Here is a 15407-nt window from a genome sequence, read left to right as displayed (position 1 = left end):
CCCGAGACCAGGATTCGAACCTGGGTTATTGCGGCCACAACGCAATGTCCTATCCACTAGACAATCATGGCTAGCCAGTCATGTCCTGATTAGGTGCTACTCAGTAAGCGACGAATAAGTATAGTGCATTGAACTTGTATTTAATCTACAGTTTATAATGACTGCGTGATTACGTTTCGTAACCTGTTACTCTGAAATGGAATTGAATGTAGAATCCCAAAATATGACGCAAAACAACAAAAACTACATATAGCACAATCTGCCGAGACCAGGATTCGAACCTGGGTTATTGCGGCCACAACGCAATGTCCTAACCACTAGACGATCACGGCTAGCTAGAGTCATGTTCGGATAACGTGATGCTCAGTAAGCGACGAATAAGTATAGTGCATTTATTTTGCATTTAATCTACAGTTTATGATGACTGCGTTATTATGTTTGCTAACCTGTTACCCTGGAAAAAAATTGAAAGTAGAATCCCAAAATACGACTCAAAATAACAAAACAACGACATAACGCACAATCTGCCGAGACCAGGATTCGAACCAGGGTTATTGCGGCCACAACGCAATGTCCTAACCACTAGACGATCACGGCTAGCTAGAGTCATGTTCGGATTACGTGCTACTCAGTAAGCGACGAATAAGTATAGTGCATTGATCTTGCATTTAATCTACAGTTTATGATGACTGCGTAATTATGTTTGCTAACCTGTCACTCTGAAATGGAATTGAATGTAGAATTCCAAAATACGACGCAAAACAACAAAAACTACATATAGCACAATCTGCCGAGACCAGGATTCGAAACTGGGTTATTGCGGGCACAACGCAATGTCCTAACCACTAGACGATCACGGCTAGCTAGAGTCATGTTCGGATAACGTGATGCTCAGTAAGCGACGAATAAGTATAGTGCATTTATTTTGCATTTAATCTACAGTTTATGATGACTGCAGTGCGTTATTATGTTTGCTAACCTGTTAACCTGGAAAAGAATTGAAAGTATAATCCCAAAATACGACTCAAAACAACAAAAACTACATATCGCACAATCTGCCGAGACCAGGATTCGAACCTGGGTTATTGCGGCCACAACGCAATGTCCTAACCACTAGACGATCACGGCTAGCTAGAGTCATATTCGGATAACGTGATGCTCAGTAAGCGACGAATAAGTATAGTGCATTGATCTTGCATTTAATCTACAGTTTATGATGACTGCGTGATTATGTTTGCCAACCTGTTACCCTGGAAGTAAAATTGAATGTAGAATCCCAAAATACGACGCAAAACAACAAAAACTACATATAGCACAATGTGCCGAGACCAGGATTCGAACCTGGGTTATTGCGGCCACAACGCAATGTCCTAACCACTAGACGATCACGGCTAGGTAGAGTCATGTTCGGATAACGTGATGCTCAGTAAGCGACGAATAAGTATAGTGCATTTATTTTGCATTTAATCTACAGTTTATAATGACTGCGTGATTATGATTCGTAACCTGTTACTCTGAAATGGAATTGAATGTAGAATCTCAAAATACGACACAAAACAACAAAAACTACATATCGCACAATCTGCCGAGACCAGGATTCGAACCTGGGTTATTGCGACCACAACGCAATGTCCTAACCACTAGACGATCACGGCTAGCTAGAGTCATGTTCGGATTAGGTGCTACTCAGTAAGCGACGAATAAGTATAGTGCATTAAACTTGCATTTAATCTACAGTTTATAATGACTGCGTGATTATGTTTCGTAACCTGTTACTCTGAAATGGAATTGAATGTAGAATCCCAAAATACGACTCAAAACAACAAGGACTACATATAGCACAATCTGCCGAGACTAGGATTCGAACCTGGGTTATTGCGGCCACAACGCAATGTCCTAACCACTAGACGATCACGGCTAGCTAGAGCCATATTCGGATTATGTGCTACTCAGTAAGCGAGGAATAAGTATAGTGCATTGATATTGCATTTAATCTACAGTTTATGATGACTGCGGGATTATGTTTGCCAACCTGTTACCCTGGAAGTAAAATTGAATGTAGAATCCCAAAATACGACTCAAAACAACAAAACCACATATCGCACAATCTGCCGAGACCAGGCTTCGAACCTGGGTTATTGCGGTCACAATGGAATGTCCTATCCACTAGACGATCACGGCTAGCCAGTCATGTCCTGATTAGGTGCTACTCAGTAAGCGACGAATAAGTATAGTGCATTGATCTTGCATTTAATCTACAGTTTATGATGACTGCGTAATTATGTTTGCTAACCTGTCACTCTGAAATGGAATTGAATGTAGAATTCCAAAATACGACGCAAAACAACAAAAACTACATATAGCACAATCTGCCGAGACCAGGATTCGAAACTGGGTTATTGCGGGCACAACGCAATGTCCTAACCACTAGACGATCACGGCTAGCTAGAGTCATGTTCGGATAACGTGATGCTCAGTAAGCGACGAATAAGTATAGTGCATTTATTTTGCATTTAATCTACAGTTTATGATGACTGCAGTGCGTTATTATGTTTGCTAACCTGTTAACCTGGAAAAGAATTGAAAGTAGAATCCCAAAATACGACTCAAAACAACAAAAACTACATATCGCACAATCTGCCGAGACCAGGATTCGAACCTGGGTTATTGCGGCCACAACGCAATGTCCTAACCACTAGACGATCACGGCTAGCTAGAGTCATATTCGGATAACGTGATGCTCAGTAAGCGACGAATAAGTATAGTGCATTGATCTTGCATTTAATCTACAGTTTATGATGACTGCGTGATTATGTTTGCCAACCTGTTACCCTGGAAGTAAAATTGAATGTAGAATCCCAAAATACGACGCAAAACAACAAAAACTACATATAGCACAATGTGCCGAGACCAGGATTCGAACCTGGGTTATTGCGGCCACAACGCAATGTCCTAACCACTAGACGATCACGGCTAGCTAGAGTCATGTTCGGATAACGTGATGCTCAGTAAGCGACGAATAAGTATAGTGCATTTATTTTGCATTTAATCTACAGTTTATAATGACTGCGTGATTATGATTCGTAACCTGTTACTCTGAAATGGAATTGAATGTAGAATCTCAAAATACGACTCAAAACAACAAAAACTACATATCGCACAATCTGCCGAGACCAGGATTCGAACCTGGGTTATTGCGACCACAACGCAATGTCCTAACCACTAGACGATCACGGCTAGCTAGAGTCATGTTCGGATTAGGTGCTACTCAGTAAGCGACGAATAAGTATAGTGCATTAAACTTGCATTTAATCTACAGTTTATAATGACTGCGTGATTATGTTTCGTAACCTGTTACTCTGAAATGGAATTGAATGTAGAATCCCAAAATACGACTCAAAACAACAAGAACTACATATAGCACAATCTGCCGAGACTAGGATTCGAACCTGGGTTATTGCGGCCACAACGCAATGTCCTAACCACTAGACGATCACGGCTAGCTAGAGTCATATTCGGATTATGTGCTACTCAGTAAGCGAGGAATAAGTATAGTGCATTGATCTTGCATTTAATCTACAGTTTATGATGACTGCGGGATTATGTTTGCCAACCTGTTACCCTGGAAGTAAAATTGAATGTAGAATCCCAAAATACGACTCAAAACAACAAAACCACATATCGCACAATCTGCCGAGACCAGGCTTCGAACCTGGGTTATTGCGGTCACAATGGAATGTCCTATCCACTAGACGATCACGGCTAGCCAGTCATGTCCTGATTAGGTGCTACTCAGTAAGCGACGAATAAGTATAGTGCATTGAACTTGCATTTAATCTACAGTTTATAATGACTGCGTGATTACGTTTCGTAACCTGTTACTCTGAAATGGAATTTAATGTAGAATCCCAAAATATGACGCAAAACAACAAAAACTACATATCACACAATCTGCCGAGACCAGGATTCGAACCTGGGTTATAGCGGCCACAACTCAATGTCCTAACCACTAGACGATTACGGCTAGCTAGAGTCATATTCGGATAACGTGATGCTCAGTAAGCGACGAATAAGTATAGTGCATTGAACTTGCATTTAATCTACAGTTTATAATGACTGCGTGATTACGTTTCGTAACCTGTTACTCTGAAATGGAATTTAATGTAGAATCCCAAAATATGACGCAAAACAACAAAAACTACATATAGCACAATCTGCCGAGACCAGGATTCGAACCTGGGTTATTGCGGCCACAACGCAATGTCCTAACCACTAGATGATCACGGCTAGCTAGAGTCATGTTCGGATAACGTGATGCTCAGTAAGCGACGAATAAGTATAGTGCATTTATTTTGCATTTAATCTACAGTTTATGATGACTGCGTTATTATGTTTGCTAACCTGTTACCCTGGAAAAGAATTGAAAGTAGAATCCCAAAATACGACTCAAAATAACAAAACAACGACATAACGCACAATCTGCCGAGACCAGGATTCGAACCAGGGTTATTGCGGCCACAACGCAATGTCCTAACCACTAGACGATCACGGCTAGCTAGAGTCATGTTCGGATTGCGTGCTACTCAGTAAGCGACGAATAAGTATAGTGCATTGATCTTGCATTTAATCTACAGTTTATGATGACTGCGTAATTATGTTTGCTAACCTGTCACTCTGAAATGGAATTGAATGTAGAATTCCAAAATACGACGCAAAACAACAAAAACTACATATAGCACAATCTGCCGAGACCAGGATTCGAAACTGGGTTATTGCGGGCACAACGCAATGTCCTAACCACTAGACGATCACGGCTAGCTAGAGTCATGTTCGGATAACGTGATGCTCAGTAAGCGACGAATAAGTATAGTGCATTTATTTTGCATTTAATCTACAGTTTATGATGACTGCAGTGCGTTATTATGTTTGCTAACCTGTTAACCTGGAAAAGAATTGAAAGTAGAATCCCAAAATACGACTCAAAACAACAAAAACTACATATCGCACAATCTGCCGAGACCAGGATTCGAACCTGGGTTATTGCGGCCACAACGCAATGTCCTAACCACTAGACGATCACGGCTAGCTAGAGTCATATTCGGATAACGTGATGCTCAGTAAGCGACGAATAAGTATAGTGCATTGATCTTGCATTTAATCTACAGTTTATGATGACTGCGTGATTATGTTTGCCAACCTGTTACCCTGGAAGTAAAATTGAATGTAGAATCCCAAAATACGACGCAAAACAACAAAAACTACACATAGCACAATGTGCCGAGACCAGGATTCGAACCTGGGTTATTGCGGCCACAACGCAATGTCCTAACCACTAGACGATCACGGCTAGCTAGAGTCATGTTCGGATAACGTGATGCTCAGTAAGCGACGAATAAGTATAGTGCATTTATTTTGCATTTAATCTACAGTTTATAATGACTGCGTGATTATGATTCGTAACCTGTTACTCTGAAATGGAATTGAATGTAGAATCTCAAAATACGACTCAAAACAACAAAAACTACATATCGCACAATCTGCCGAGACCAGGATTCGAACCTGGGTTATTGCGGCCACAACGCAATGTCCTAACCACTAGACGATCACGGCTAGCTAGAGTCATATTCGGATTATGTGCTACTCAGTAAGCGAGGAATAAGTATAGTGCATTGATATTGCATTTAATCTACAGTTTATGATGACTGCGGGATTATGTTTGCCAACCTGTTACCCTGGAAGTAAAATTGAATGTAGAATCCCAAAATACGACTCAAAACAACAAAACCACATATCGCACAATCTGCCGAGACCAGGCTTCGAACCTGGGTTATTGCGGTCACAATGGAATGTCCTATCCACTAGACGATCACGGCTAGCCAGTCATGTCCTGATTAGGTGCTACTCAGTAAGCGACGAATAAGTATAGTGCATTGAACTTGCATTTAATCTACAGTTTATAATGACTGCGTGATTACGTTTCGTAACCTGTTACTCTGAAATGGAATTTAATGTAGAATCCCAAAATATGACGCAAAACAACAAAAACTACATATCGCACAATCTGCCGAGACCAGGATTCGAACCTGGGTTATTGCGGCCACAACGCAATGTCCTAACCACTAGACGATCACGGCTAGCTAGAGTCATATTCAGATAACGTGATGCTCAGTAAGCGACGAATAAGTATAGTGCATTGATCTTGCATTTAATCTACAGTTTATGATGACTGCGTGATTATGTTTGCCAACCTGTTACCCTGGAAGTAAAATTGAATGTAGAATCCCAAAATACGACGCAAAACAACAAAAACTACATATAGCACAATGTGCCGAAACCAGGATTCGAACCTGGGTTATTGCGGCCACAACGCAATGTCCTAACCACTAGACGATCACGGCTAGCTAGAGTCATGTTCGGATAACGTGATGCTCAGTAAGCGACGAATAAGTATAGTGCATTTATTTTGCATTTAATCTACAGTTTATGATGACTGCGTTATTATGTTTGCTAACCTGTTACCCTGGAAAAGAATTGAAAGTAGAATCCCAAAATACGACTCAAAATAACAAAACAACGACATAACGCACAATCTGCCGAGACCAGGATTCGAACCAGGGTTATTGCGGCCACAACGCAATGTCCTAACCACTAGACGATCACGGCTAGCTAGAGTCATGTTCGGATTGCGTGCTACTCAGTAAGCGACGAATAAGTATAGTGCATTGATCTTGCATTTAATCTACAGTTTATGATGACTGCGTAATTATGTTTGCTAACCTGTCACTCTGAAATGGAATTGAATGTAGAATTCCAAAATACGACGCAAAACAACAAAAACTACATATAGCACAATCTGCCGAGACCAGGATTCGAAACTGGGTTATTGCGGGCACAACGCAATGTCCTAACCACTAGACGATCACGGCTAGCTAGAGTCATGTTCGGATAACGTGATGCTCAGTAAGCGACGAATAAGTATAGTGCATTTATTTTGCATTTAATCTACAGTTTATGATGACTGCAGTGCGTTATTATGTTTGCTAACCTGTTAACCTGGAAAAGAATTGAAAGTAGAATCCCAAAATACGACTCAAAACAACAAAAACTACATATCGCACAATCTGCCGAGACCAGGATTCGAACCTGGGTTATTGCGGCCACAACGCAATGTCCTAACCACTAGACGATCACGGCTAGCTAGAGTCATATTCGGATAACGTGATGCTCAGTAAGCGACGAATAAGTATAGTGCATTGATCTTGCATTTAATCTACAGTTTATGATGACTGCGTGATTATGTTTGCCAACCTGTTACCCTGGAAGTAAAATTGAATGTAGAATCCCAAAATACGACGCAAAACAACAAAAACTACATATAGCACAATGTGCCGAGACCAGGATTCGAACCTGGGTTATTGCGGCCACAACGCAATGTCCTAACCACTAGACGATCACGGCTAGCTAGAGTCATGTTCGGATAACGTGATGCTCAGTAAGCGACGAATAAGTATAGTGCATTTATTTTGCATTTAATCTACAGTTTATAATGACTGCGTGATTATGATTCGTAACCTGTTACTCTGAAATGGAATTGAATGTAGAATCTCAAAATACGACTCAAAACAACAAAAACTACATATCGCACAATCTGCCGAGACCAGGATTCGAACCTGGGTTATTGCGACCACAACGCAATGTCCTAACCACTAGACGATCACGGCTAGCTAGAGTCATGTTCGGATTAGGTGCTACTCAGTAAGCGACGAATAAGTATAGTGCATTAAACTTGCATTTAATCTACAGTTTATAACGACTGCGTGATTATGTTTCGTAACCTGTTACTCTGAAATGGAATTGAATGTAGAATCCCAAAATACGACTCAAAACAACAAGAACTACATATAGCACAATCTGCCGAGACTAGGATTCGAACCTGGGTTATTGCGGCCACAACGCAATGTCCTAACCACTAGACGATCACGGCTAGCTAGAGTCATATTCGGATTATGTGCTACTCAGTAAGCGAGGAATAAGTATAGTGCATTGATATTGCATTTAATCTACAGTTTATGATGACTGCGGGATTATGTTTGCCAACCTGTTACCCTGGAAGTAAAATTGAATGTAGAATCCCAAAATACGACTCAAAACAACAAAACCACATATCGCACAATCTGCCGAGACCAGGCTTCGAACCTGGGTTATTGCGGTCACAATGGAATGTCCTATCCACTAGACGATCACGGCTAGCCAGTCATGTCCTGATTAGGTGCTACTCAGTAAGCGACGAATAAGTATAGTGCATTGAACTTGCATTTAATCTACAGTTTATAATGACTGCGTGATTACGTTTCGTAACCTGTTACTCTGAAATGGAATTTAATGTAGAATCCCAAAATATGACGCAAAACAACAAAAACTACATATCGCACAATCTGCCGAGACCAGGATTCGAACCTGGGTTATTGCGGCCACAACGCAATGTCCTAACCACTAGACGATCACGGCTAGCTAGAGTCATATTCAGATAACGTGATGCTCAGTAAGCGACGAATAAGTATAGTGCATTGATCTTGCATTTAATCTACAGTTTATGATGACTGCGTGATTATGTTTGCCAACCTGTTACCCTGGAAGTAAAATTGAATGTAGAATCCCAAAATACGACGCAAAACAACAAAAACTACATATAGCACAATGTGCCGAAACCAGGATTCGAACCTGGGTTATTGCGGCCACAACGCAATGTCCTAACCACTAGACGATCACGGCTAGCTAGAGTCATGTTCGGATAACGTGATGCTCAGTAAGCGACGAATAAGTATAGTGCATTTATTTTGCATTTAATCTACAGTTTATAATGACTGCGTGATTACGTTTCGTAACCTGTTACTCTGAAATGGAATTTAATGTAGAATCCCAAAATATGACGCAAAACAACAAAAACTACATATAGCACAATCTGCCGAGACCAGGATTCGAACCTGGGTTATTGCGGACACAACGCAATGTCCTAACCACTAGACGATCACGGCTAGCTAGAGTCATGTTCGGATAACGTGATGCTCAGTGAGCGACGAATAATTATAGTGCATTTATTTTGCATTTAATTTACAGTTTATGATGACTGCGTTATTATGTTTGCTAACCTGTTACCCTGGAAAAGAATTGAAAGTAGAATCCCAAAATACGACTCAAAATAACAAATCAACGATATAACACACAATCTGCCGAGACCAGGATTCGAACCTGGGTTATTGCGGCCACAACGCAATGTCCTAACCACTAGACGATCACGGCTAGCTAGAGTCATGTTCGGATTACATGCTACTCAGTAAGCGACGAATAAGTATAGTGCATTGATCTTGCATTTAATCTACAGTTTATGATGACTGCGTAATTATGTTTGCTAACCTGTCACTCTGAAATGGAATTGAATGTAGAATTCCAAAATACGACGCAAAACAACAAAAACTACATATAGCACAATCTGCCTAGACCAGGATTCGAAACTGGGTTATTGCGGGCACAACGCAATGTCCTAACCACTAGACGATCACGGCTAGCTAGAGTCATGTTCGTATTACGTGCTACTCAGTAAGCGAAGAATAAGTATAGTGCATTGATCTTGCATTTAATCTACAGATTATGATGACTGCGTGATTATGTTTGCTAACCTGTTACTCTGAAATGGAATTGAATGTAGAATCCCAAAATACGACTCAAAACAACAAAAACTACATATAGCACAATCTGCCGAGACCAGGATTCGAACCTGGGTTATTGCAGCCACAACGCAATGTCCTAACCACTAGACGATCACGGCTAGCTAGAGTCATGTTCGGATAACGTGATGCTCAGTAAGCGACGAATAATTATAGTGCATTTATTTTGCATTTAATTTACAGTTTATGATGACTGCGTTATTATGTTTGCTAACCTGTTACCCTGGAAAAGAATTGAAAGTAGAATCCCAAAATACGACTCAAAATAACAAATCAACGACATAACACACAATCTGCCGAGACCAGGATTCGAACCTAGGTTATTGCGGCCACAACGCAATGTCCTAACCACTAGACGATCACGGCTAGCTAGAATCATGTTCGGATAACGTGATGCTCAGTAAGCGACGAATAATTATAGTGCATTTATTTTGCATTTAATTTACAGTTTATGATGACTGCGTTATTATGTTTGCTAACCTGTTACCCTGGAAAAGAATTGAAAGTAGAATCCCAAAATACGACTCAAAATAACAAATCAACGACATAACACACAATCTGCCGAGACCAGGATTCGAACCTGGGTTATTGCAGCCACAACGCAATGTCCTAACCACTAGACGATCACGGCTAGCAAGAGTCATGTTCGGATAACGTGATGCTCAGTAAGCGACGAATAATTATAGTGCATTTATTTTGCATTTAATTTACAGTTTATGATGACTGCGTTATTATGTTTGCTAACCTGTTACCCTGGAAAAGAATTGAAAGTAGAATCCCAAAATACGACTCAAAATAACAAATCAACGACATAACACACAATCTGCCGAGACCAGGATTCGAACCTGGGTTATTGCAGCCACAACGCAATGTCCTAACCACTAGACGATCACGGCTAGCTAGAGTCATGTTCGGATAACGTGATGCTCAGTAAGCGACGAATAATTATAGTGCATTTATTTTGCATTTAATTTACAGTTTATGATGACTGCGTTATTATGTTTGCTAACCTGTTACCCTGGAAAAGAATTGAAAGTAGAATCCCAAAATACGACTCAAAATAACAAATCAACGACATAACACACAATCTGCCGAGACCAGGATTCGAACCTAGGTTATTGCGGCCACAACGCAATGTCCTAACCACTAGACGATCACGGCTAGCTAGAGTCATGTTCGGATAACGTGATGCTCAGTAAGCGACGAATAATTATAGTGCATTTATTTTGCATTTAATTTACAGTTTATGATGACTGCGTTATTATGTTTGCTAACCTGTTACCCTGGAAAAGAATTGAAAGTAGAATCCCAAAATACGACTCAAAATAACAAATCAACGACATAACACACAATCTGCCGAGACCAGGATTCGAACCTGGGTTATTGCAGCCACAACGCAATGTCCTAACCACTAGACGATCACGGCTAGCTAGAGTCATGTTCGGATAACGTGATGCTCAGTGAGCGACGAATAATTATAGTGCATTTATTTTGCATTTAATTTACAGTTTATGATGACTGCGTTATTATGTTTGCTAACCTGTTACCCTGGAAAAGAATTGAAAGTAGAATCCCAAAATACGACTCAAAATAACAAATCAACGATATAACACACAATCTGCCGAGACCAGGATTCGAACCTGGGTTATTGCGGCCACAACGCAATGTCCTAACCACTAGACGATCACGGCTAGCTAGAGTCATGTTCGGATTACATGCTACTCAGTAAGCGACGAATAAGTATAGTGCATTGATCTTGCATTTAATCTACAGTTTATGATGACTGCGTAATTATGTTTGCTAACCTGTCACTCTGAAATGGAATTGAATGTAGAATTCCAAAATACGACGCAAAACAACAAAAACTACATATAGCACAATCTGCCTAGACCAGGATTCGAAACTGGGTTATTGCGGGCACAACGCAATGTCCTAACCACTAGACGATCACGGCTAGCTAGAGTCATGTTCGTATTACGTGCTACTCAGTAAGCGAAGAATAAGTATAGTGCATTGATCTTGCATTTAATCTACAGATTATGATGACTGCGTGATTATGTTTGCTAACCTGTTACTCTGAAATGGAATTGAATGTAGAATCCCAAAATACGACTCAAAACAACAAAAACTACATATAGCACAATCTGCCGAGACCAGGATTCGAACCTGGGTTATTGCAGCCACAACGCAATGTCCTAACCACTAGACGATCACGGCTAGCTAGAGTCATGTTCGGATAACGTGATGCTCAGTAAGCGACGAATAATTATAGTGCATTTATTTTGCATTTAATTTACAGTTTATGATGACTGCGTTATTATGTTTGCTAACCTGTTACCCTGGAAAAGAATTGAAAGTAGAATCCCAAAATACGACTCAAAATAACAAATCAACGACATAACACACAATCTGCCGAGACCAGGATTCGAACCTAGGTTATTGCGGCCACAACGCAATGTCCTAACCACTAGACGATCACGGCTAGCTAGAGTCATGTTCGGATAACGTGATGCTCAGTAAGCGACGAATAATTATAGTGCATTTATTTTGCATTTAATTTACAGTTTATGATGACTGCGTTATTATGTTTGCTAACCTGTTACCCTGGAAAAGAATTGAAAGTAGAATCCCAAAATACGACTCAAAATAACAAATCAACGACATAACACACAATCTGCCGAGACCAGGATTCGAACCTGGGTTATTGCAGCCACAACGCAATGTCCTAACCACTAGACGATCACGGCTAGCTAGAGTCATGTTCGGATAACGTGATGCTCAGTAAGCGACGAATAATTATAGTGCATTTATTTTGCATTTAATTTACAGTTTATGATGACTGCGTTATTATGTTTGCTAACCTGTTACCCTGGAAAAGAATTGAAAGTAGAATCCCAAAATACGACTCAAAATAACAAATCAACGACATAACACACAATCTGCCGAGACCAGGATTCGAACCTGGGTTATTGCAGCCACAACGCAATGTCCTAACCACTAGACGATCACGGCTAGCTAGAGTCATGTTCGTATAACGTGCTACTCAGTAAGCGAAGAATAAGTATAGTGCATTGATCTTGCATTTAATCTACAGATTATGATGACTGCGTGATTATGTTTGCTAACCTGTTACTCTGAAATGGAATTGAATGTAGAATCCCAAAATACGACTCAAAACAACAAGAACTATATATAACACAATCTGCCGAGACCAGGATTCGAACCTGGGTTATTGCGGCCACAACGCAATGTCCTAACAACTAGACGATCACGGCGAGCCAGCCATGTTCGGATATCGTGCTACTCAGTAAGCAACGAATAGGTATAGTGCATTGATATTGCATTTAATCTACAGTTTATGATGACTGCGTGATTATGTTTGCTAGCCTGTTACCCTGGAAAAGTATTGAATGTAGAATCCCAAAATACGACTCAAAACAACAAAACCACATATCGCACAATCTGCCGAGACCAGGCTTCGAACCTGGGTTATTGCGGTCACAATGGAATGTCCTATCCACTAGACGATCACGGCTAGCCAGTCATGTCCTGATTAGGTGCTACTCAGTAAGCGACGAATAAGTATAGTGCATTGAACTTGCATTTAATCTACAGTTTATAATGACTGCGTGATTACGTTTCGTAACCTGTTACCCTGGAAGTAAAATTGAATGTAGAATCCCAAAATACGACGCAAAACAACAAAAACTACATATAGCACAATGTGCCGAAACCAGGATTCGAACCTGGGTTATTGCGGCCACAACGCAATGTCCTAACCACTAGACGATCACGGCTAGCTAGAGTCATATTCGGATAACGTGATACTCAGTAAGCGACGAATAAGTATAGTGCATTTATTTTGCATTTAATCTACAGTTTATGATGACTGCAGTGCGTTATTATGTTTGCTAACCTGTTAACCTGGAAAAGAATTGAAAGTAGAATCCCAAAATACGACTCAAAACAACAAAAACTACATATAGCACAATCTGCCGAGACTAGGATTCGAACCTGGGTTATTGCGGCCACAACGCAATGTCCTAACCACTAGACGATCACGGTTAGCTAGAGTCATATTCGGATTATGTGCTACTCAGTAAGCGAGGAATAAGTATAGTGCATTGATCTTGCATTTAATCTACAGTTTATGATGACTGCGGGATTACGTTTCGTAACCTGTTACTCTGAAATGGAATTTAATGTAGAATCCCAAAATATGACGCAAAACAACAAAAACTACATATCGCACAATCTGCCGAGACAAGGATTCGAACCTGGGTTATTGCGGTCACAATGGAATGTCCTAACCACTAGACGATCACGGCTAGCTAGAGTCATATTCGGATAACGTGATGCTCAGTAAGCGACGAATAAGTATAGTGCATTGAACTTGCATTTAATCTACAGTTTATTATGACTGCGTGATTACGTTTCGTAACCTGTTACTCTGAAATGAAATTTAATGTAGAATCCCAAAATATGACGCAAAACAACAAAAACTACACATAGCACAATCGCCCGAGACCAGGATTCGAACCTGGGTTATTGCGGCCACAACGCAATGTCCTATCCACTAGACAATCATGGCTAGCCAGTCATGTCCTGATTAGGTGCTACTCAGTAAGCGACGAATAAGTATAGTGCATTGAACTTGCATTTAATCTACAGTTTATAATGACTGCGTGATTACGTTTCGTAACCTGTTACTCTGAAATGGAATTGAATGTAGAATCCCAAAATATGACGCAAAACAACAAAAACTACATATAGCACAATCTGCCGAGACCAGGATTCGAACCTGGGTTATTGCGGCCACAACGCAATGTCCTAACCACTAGACGATCACGGCTAGCTAGAGTCATGTTCGGATAACGTGATGCTCAGTAAGCGACGAATAAGTATAGTGCATTTATTTTGCATTTAATCTACAGTTTATGATGACTGCGTTATTATGTTTGCTAACCTGTTACCCTGGAAAAGAATTGAAAGTAGAATCCCAAAATACGACTCAAAATAACAAAACAACGACATAACGCACAATCTGCCGAGACCAGGATTCGAACCTGGGTTATTGCGGCCACAACGCAATGTCCTAACCACTAGACGATCACGGCTAGCTAGAGTCATGTTCGGATTACGTGCTACTCAGTAAGCGACGAATAAGTATAGTGCATTGATCTTGCATTTAATCTACAGTTTATGATGACTGCGTAATTATGTTTGCTAACCTGTCACTCTGAAATGGAATTGAATGTAGAATTCCAAAATACGACGCAAAACAACAAAAACTACATATAGCACAATCTGCCGAGACCAGGATTCGAAACTGGGTTATTGCGGCCACAACGCAATGTCCTAACCACTAGACGATCACGGCTAGCTAGAGTCATATTCGGATAACGTGATGCTCAGTAAGCGACGAATAAGTATAGTGCATTGATCTTGCATTTAATCTACAGTTTATGATGACTGCGTGATTATGTTTGCCAACCTGTTACCCTGGAAGTAAAATTGAATGTAGAATCCCAAAATACGACGCAAAACAACAAAAACTACATATAGCACAATGTGCCGAGACCAGGATTCGAACCTGGGTTATTGCGGCCACAACGCAATGTCCTAACCACTAGACGATCACGGCTAGCTAGAGTCATGTTCGGATAACGTGATGCTCAGTAA

General features: G+C 40.5%; 26 non-coding genes across 26 annotated transcripts; all 26 read right to left on the bottom strand.

The window, feature by feature from the left end:
• Nucleotides 1-260: 260 nt before the first annotated feature.
• Nucleotides 261-332, bottom strand: TRNAH-GUG (transfer RNA histidin (anticodon GUG)). Its single transcript has one exon. It is a non-coding gene; the product is annotated as a tRNA-His (tRNA).
• Nucleotides 333-1056: 724 nt separating this feature from the next.
• On the bottom strand, nt 1057-1128 carry TRNAH-GUG (transfer RNA histidin (anticodon GUG)). The gene has a single exon. It is a non-coding gene; the product is annotated as a tRNA-His (tRNA).
• Nucleotides 1129-1320: 192 nt separating this feature from the next.
• On the bottom strand, nt 1321-1392 carry TRNAH-GUG (transfer RNA histidin (anticodon GUG)). The gene has a single exon. It is a non-coding gene; the product is annotated as a tRNA-His (tRNA).
• Nucleotides 1393-1583: 191 nt separating this feature from the next.
• On the bottom strand, nt 1584-1655 carry TRNAH-GUG (transfer RNA histidin (anticodon GUG)). Its single transcript has one exon. It is a non-coding gene; the product is annotated as a tRNA-His (tRNA).
• A 983-nt stretch (nt 1656-2638) lies between these two features.
• TRNAH-GUG (transfer RNA histidin (anticodon GUG)) lies at nt 2639-2710 on the bottom strand. The gene has a single exon. It is a non-coding gene; the product is annotated as a tRNA-His (tRNA).
• A 192-nt stretch (nt 2711-2902) lies between these two features.
• TRNAH-GUG (transfer RNA histidin (anticodon GUG)) lies at nt 2903-2974 on the bottom strand. Its single transcript has one exon. It is a non-coding gene; the product is annotated as a tRNA-His (tRNA).
• A 191-nt stretch (nt 2975-3165) lies between these two features.
• On the bottom strand, nt 3166-3237 carry TRNAH-GUG (transfer RNA histidin (anticodon GUG)). The gene has a single exon. It is a non-coding gene; the product is annotated as a tRNA-His (tRNA).
• Nucleotides 3238-5011: 1774 nt separating this feature from the next.
• On the bottom strand, nt 5012-5083 carry TRNAH-GUG (transfer RNA histidin (anticodon GUG)). The gene has a single exon. It is a non-coding gene; the product is annotated as a tRNA-His (tRNA).
• A 192-nt stretch (nt 5084-5275) lies between these two features.
• Nucleotides 5276-5347, bottom strand: TRNAH-GUG (transfer RNA histidin (anticodon GUG)). Its single transcript has one exon. It is a non-coding gene; the product is annotated as a tRNA-His (tRNA).
• Nucleotides 5348-5538: 191 nt separating this feature from the next.
• TRNAH-GUG (transfer RNA histidin (anticodon GUG)) lies at nt 5539-5610 on the bottom strand. The gene has a single exon. It is a non-coding gene; the product is annotated as a tRNA-His (tRNA).
• Nucleotides 5611-6062: 452 nt separating this feature from the next.
• Nucleotides 6063-6134, bottom strand: TRNAH-GUG (transfer RNA histidin (anticodon GUG)). The gene has a single exon. It is a non-coding gene; the product is annotated as a tRNA-His (tRNA).
• A 192-nt stretch (nt 6135-6326) lies between these two features.
• Nucleotides 6327-6398, bottom strand: TRNAH-GUG (transfer RNA histidin (anticodon GUG)). The gene has a single exon. It is a non-coding gene; the product is annotated as a tRNA-His (tRNA).
• Nucleotides 6399-7122: 724 nt separating this feature from the next.
• On the bottom strand, nt 7123-7194 carry TRNAH-GUG (transfer RNA histidin (anticodon GUG)). Its single transcript has one exon. It is a non-coding gene; the product is annotated as a tRNA-His (tRNA).
• A 192-nt stretch (nt 7195-7386) lies between these two features.
• On the bottom strand, nt 7387-7458 carry TRNAH-GUG (transfer RNA histidin (anticodon GUG)). Its single transcript has one exon. It is a non-coding gene; the product is annotated as a tRNA-His (tRNA).
• A 191-nt stretch (nt 7459-7649) lies between these two features.
• Nucleotides 7650-7721, bottom strand: TRNAH-GUG (transfer RNA histidin (anticodon GUG)). Its single transcript has one exon. It is a non-coding gene; the product is annotated as a tRNA-His (tRNA).
• Nucleotides 7722-8436: 715 nt separating this feature from the next.
• TRNAH-GUG (transfer RNA histidin (anticodon GUG)) lies at nt 8437-8508 on the bottom strand. Its single transcript has one exon. It is a non-coding gene; the product is annotated as a tRNA-His (tRNA).
• A 192-nt stretch (nt 8509-8700) lies between these two features.
• Nucleotides 8701-8772, bottom strand: TRNAH-GUG (transfer RNA histidin (anticodon GUG)). The gene has a single exon. It is a non-coding gene; the product is annotated as a tRNA-His (tRNA).
• Nucleotides 8773-9228: 456 nt separating this feature from the next.
• On the bottom strand, nt 9229-9300 carry TRNAH-GUG (transfer RNA histidin (anticodon GUG)). The gene has a single exon. It is a non-coding gene; the product is annotated as a tRNA-His (tRNA).
• Nucleotides 9301-10019: 719 nt separating this feature from the next.
• Nucleotides 10020-10091, bottom strand: TRNAH-GUG (transfer RNA histidin (anticodon GUG)). The gene has a single exon. It is a non-coding gene; the product is annotated as a tRNA-His (tRNA).
• Nucleotides 10092-10814: 723 nt separating this feature from the next.
• Nucleotides 10815-10886, bottom strand: TRNAH-GUG (transfer RNA histidin (anticodon GUG)). The gene has a single exon. It is a non-coding gene; the product is annotated as a tRNA-His (tRNA).
• A 458-nt stretch (nt 10887-11344) lies between these two features.
• TRNAH-GUG (transfer RNA histidin (anticodon GUG)) lies at nt 11345-11416 on the bottom strand. Its single transcript has one exon. It is a non-coding gene; the product is annotated as a tRNA-His (tRNA).
• Nucleotides 11417-12135: 719 nt separating this feature from the next.
• On the bottom strand, nt 12136-12207 carry TRNAH-GUG (transfer RNA histidin (anticodon GUG)). The gene has a single exon. It is a non-coding gene; the product is annotated as a tRNA-His (tRNA).
• A 1243-nt stretch (nt 12208-13450) lies between these two features.
• TRNAH-GUG (transfer RNA histidin (anticodon GUG)) lies at nt 13451-13522 on the bottom strand. Its single transcript has one exon. It is a non-coding gene; the product is annotated as a tRNA-His (tRNA).
• A 983-nt stretch (nt 13523-14505) lies between these two features.
• On the bottom strand, nt 14506-14577 carry TRNAH-GUG (transfer RNA histidin (anticodon GUG)). Its single transcript has one exon. It is a non-coding gene; the product is annotated as a tRNA-His (tRNA).
• A 193-nt stretch (nt 14578-14770) lies between these two features.
• On the bottom strand, nt 14771-14842 carry TRNAH-GUG (transfer RNA histidin (anticodon GUG)). The gene has a single exon. It is a non-coding gene; the product is annotated as a tRNA-His (tRNA).
• Nucleotides 14843-15297: 455 nt separating this feature from the next.
• Nucleotides 15298-15369, bottom strand: TRNAH-GUG (transfer RNA histidin (anticodon GUG)). Its single transcript has one exon. It is a non-coding gene; the product is annotated as a tRNA-His (tRNA).
• Between the last annotated feature and the right edge of the window lie 38 nt (nt 15370-15407).

This window comes from Saccoglossus kowalevskii, chromosome 6, assembly GCF_978046115.1.
Source record: "Saccoglossus kowalevskii chromosome 6, keSacKowa6.1, whole genome shotgun sequence".
Classification (NCBI taxonomy): domain Eukaryota; kingdom Metazoa; phylum Hemichordata; class Enteropneusta; family Harrimaniidae; genus Saccoglossus; species Saccoglossus kowalevskii.
This window is presented reverse-complemented; position numbering and strand designations above follow the sequence as displayed.